Here is a 3567-nt window from a genome sequence, read left to right as displayed (position 1 = left end):
TTCTTTAATTGTATACTGATGTCACTTATATAAAAAAAATCTTGGTTCTTTAATTGTATACTGATGTCACTTATATAAAAAAAATCTTGGTTCCTAATAACATTAATGTAATTTGATTTAGCTCCAGTAAAGTAGTTCCAGCAAATCATGGATATATGACACTATGTATATATGGTCAAAAAACTATTTTTAGGTTACTTAAGATTTTTTTTTTCCTCTGTTGTTATGCCACCAACCTGATACACAGGTAGATTCTTTTATTTATTTTACAGTTTTAGGTTTTTTTGGTATTTTTAAAAAATTTTATTTAAATTATGTAAATTACTTACATGGGTTCCAAAGTCAAGATTATATTCAGGAAAGTATTACTTCCTTCCCTGCATGAATGACACTTGATTAAAAGTCAGTGTTAGAGGAACTTCGAATATGACAGCATGAAGTGCTCTATGGGCCCTCTCCCCAGAAAAACTGGTTAAAGTGATAAAAACAAAACAAAACAAAACCCACCACCAAAAAAAACAAAAAACAAAAAACAAAACCCAAAAAACCAATCCCAAACCCTATAATCATTTAAAATCCCTGGAAATGGTCCTAAGGAAATTTAGCAATGAAGAAACCTTTTTTTTTGTCCCAAAAACTCTACCAAAATTTGGTAGGAACAGTGAGAGATAATAGTATTTGAACCGAGATCTGCTTCCTCCCATTTCCCCTCTTAATCAGTGAGACCGAACCTCCACTCTAGGCTGGTGCAACTGACAACACAGTTCTCCCTGTCCTCCCAGCTCTCAGAGAGCTATCTTCTTGCAAGGGCTGGCACAGCAGTGTTTCTCCTGCTGCCCCCAGCTGCTGGTTGGTGAGGCTAAATTCCAGACAAATGTTGCTAAGAGGTGGGATGGAGGCTTTAGTTTAGGCATGGCCTAGTGAGAATATAAGAGCCCTGATTACCTTGCCCTGGCTCATAAAATGGTGGTTCCATGCAGGGAGAGGCCAGCCAAAAAGACCCAAAGTCTCTACCCCACTCCTCAAGTGCCCAGCTCCTAAATTGGTGGTGTCACTAAATCAGTAGCATGCCATTGTCTCCAGCTCCACAGCATTAGCTCAGAGATTTTGCCTGGAGGGAGAAGTGGACCGAAAATGTACCTTCCAAATGTACCTTCTCTTCCAAGATGTTGGCTTCACTTACAATAGACTGTGGAGACCTCAGGCTTAAGGGCACTCTTAAAATGAATGGAAATGATGGTGAAAGGAAGATTGGTAGAATCATTAGACATTCAGGCTAAATTTACACATTCAATGCAATCCCTATCAAAATACCATCAACTTTTTTTCACAGAGCTGGAACAAACAATTCTAAAATTTGTATAGAGCCAGAAAGACCCCGAATAGCCGAAGTGATGTTGAAAAAGAAAACCAAAGCTGGAGACATCACAATTCCAGACTTCAAGCTCTATTACAAAGCTGTAATCATCAAGACAGTACAGTACTGGCACAGAAACAGATACATAGATCAATGGGACAGAATAGAGAGCCCAGAAATGGACCCTCAATTCTATCATCAACTCATCTTCGACAAAGCAGGAAAGAACATCCAATAGAAAAAAGACAGTCTTTTCAACAAATGGTGTTGGAAAAATTGGACATGCAGAAGAATGAAACTGGACCACTTTCTTCCACCATACACAAAAATAAACTCAAAATAGATGAAAGACCTAAATGAGAGACAGGAATTTATCCAAATCCTAGAGAAGAACACAGGCGCAACCTCTTTGACCACAGCCACAGCAACTTCTTGCTAGACATGTCTCCAAAGGCAAGGGAAACAAGGGTAAACATGAACTACTGGGACTTCATCAAGATAAAAAGCTTTTGCACACCAAAGGAAACAGTTAACAAAACCAAAAGGCAACCTATGGAATGGGAGAAGATATTTGCAAATGTCTTATCAGATGGGCTAGTATCCAAAATCTATGAGGAATTTATCAAATTCAACACCCAAAAAATCTAGGCAAGAAGCGGGCAGAAGACATGAACAGACATTTCTCCAAAGAAGACGTACAAATGGCTAACAGACAAATGAAAAGCTACTCTACATCATTAACCATCAGGGAAATACAAATCAAGACCACCATGAGATACCACCTCACATCAGTCAGAATAGCTAAAATTAACAAGTCAGGAAACAACAGATGTTGGTGAGGATGCAGAGAAAGGGGAACCCTCTTACACTGTTGGTGGGAATGCAAGCTGGTGCAGCCTCTCTGGAAAACAGTATGGAGGTTCCTCAAAAAGTTGAAAATAGAGCTAGGATATGACCCAGCAATTGCACTACTGGGTATTTGCTTCAAAGATACAAATGTAGTGATCTGAAGGGGCATGTGCACCCAAATGTTTATAGCAACAATGTCCACAATAGCCAAACTAAAAAAGAAAGAGCCCAGATGTCCATTGACAGATGAATGGATAAAGAAGATGTGAGATAGATGTGTGTGTGTGTGTGTGTGTGTGTGTGTGTACACAGACACATACATACATACATACATGCAATGGAATATTACTCAGCCATCAAAAAGAATGAAATTTTGCCATTTGCAAAGATGTGGATGAAACTAGAGGGTATTATGCTAAGCGAAATAAGTCAGACAGAGAATGACGAATACCATATGATTTCACTTGTGTGGAATTTAAGACTCAAAGCAGATGAACATAGGAAGGGAAAGAAAAGTAAAATAAGATGAAAATTGAGAGGGAGACACACCATAAGAGACACTAAACTCTGGGAAACAAACAAGGTTGCTGGAGGGGAGGTCGGGGAGAGAACTGGCTGATGGGCATTAGGGAGAGCACTTGATGTAATGAGCCCTGGATGTTATTTCCAACTGACGAATCACTAAATTCTACTTCTGAAAGTAATAATTAAAAAAAACCTTGAAATGATTAAAAAAGAAAGAAACAGTGGAAACCAGAAGGCAGTGGTATAATATACTTAAAGTGCTCAAAGGAAAAACCTGTCAACCAAGAATCTTATTTCCATCAAAGCTATTTTTAGTAATTAAGGTGAAATAAAAACATCCTCAAACGAGCAAAACTGAGAGAGTCTGTTGCTTGTAGACTTGCTTTATAAGAAATATTAAAGGAAGTTCTTTAAGCTGAAAGCAAGTCATCTTCAGATGGTGATTTAAAAACACAAAAAGCCGAAAAGCATCAGTAAAGGTGCATTCCTTGCAGCAGGTTATTTTGGGAAGGAAGTTTCAAGCAGCACATGGTCTTGGCTACCATGACATGTATCTGTGTACAAATTTCTTCCTCCTTACTTTTCACAACTGTCTCATGCTGAATGACTATACCACAGTTTGTTTATTCCGTCAGTTCTCTGGGTTGTTTACAGTCTTTTGCTATCGTAGTATGGTAACAAATAACCTTCGGCACAAGTTATTTTTTATTTCTGCAAGTATATCTTTGGCATAGATTCCTACAAGTGGGATTGATGACTCAACTGATAAGTAAATATATAATTTTGCTGGATAATGCTTAAAGTACTGTTCTGGGGGTTATGTTATTTTTGCCTGC

Source organism: Mustela nigripes, chromosome 8, assembly GCF_022355385.1.
Source record: "Mustela nigripes isolate SB6536 chromosome 8, MUSNIG.SB6536, whole genome shotgun sequence".
In the NCBI taxonomy this organism is placed as follows: domain Eukaryota; kingdom Metazoa; phylum Chordata; class Mammalia; order Carnivora; family Mustelidae; genus Mustela; species Mustela nigripes.
This window is presented reverse-complemented; position numbering follows the sequence as displayed.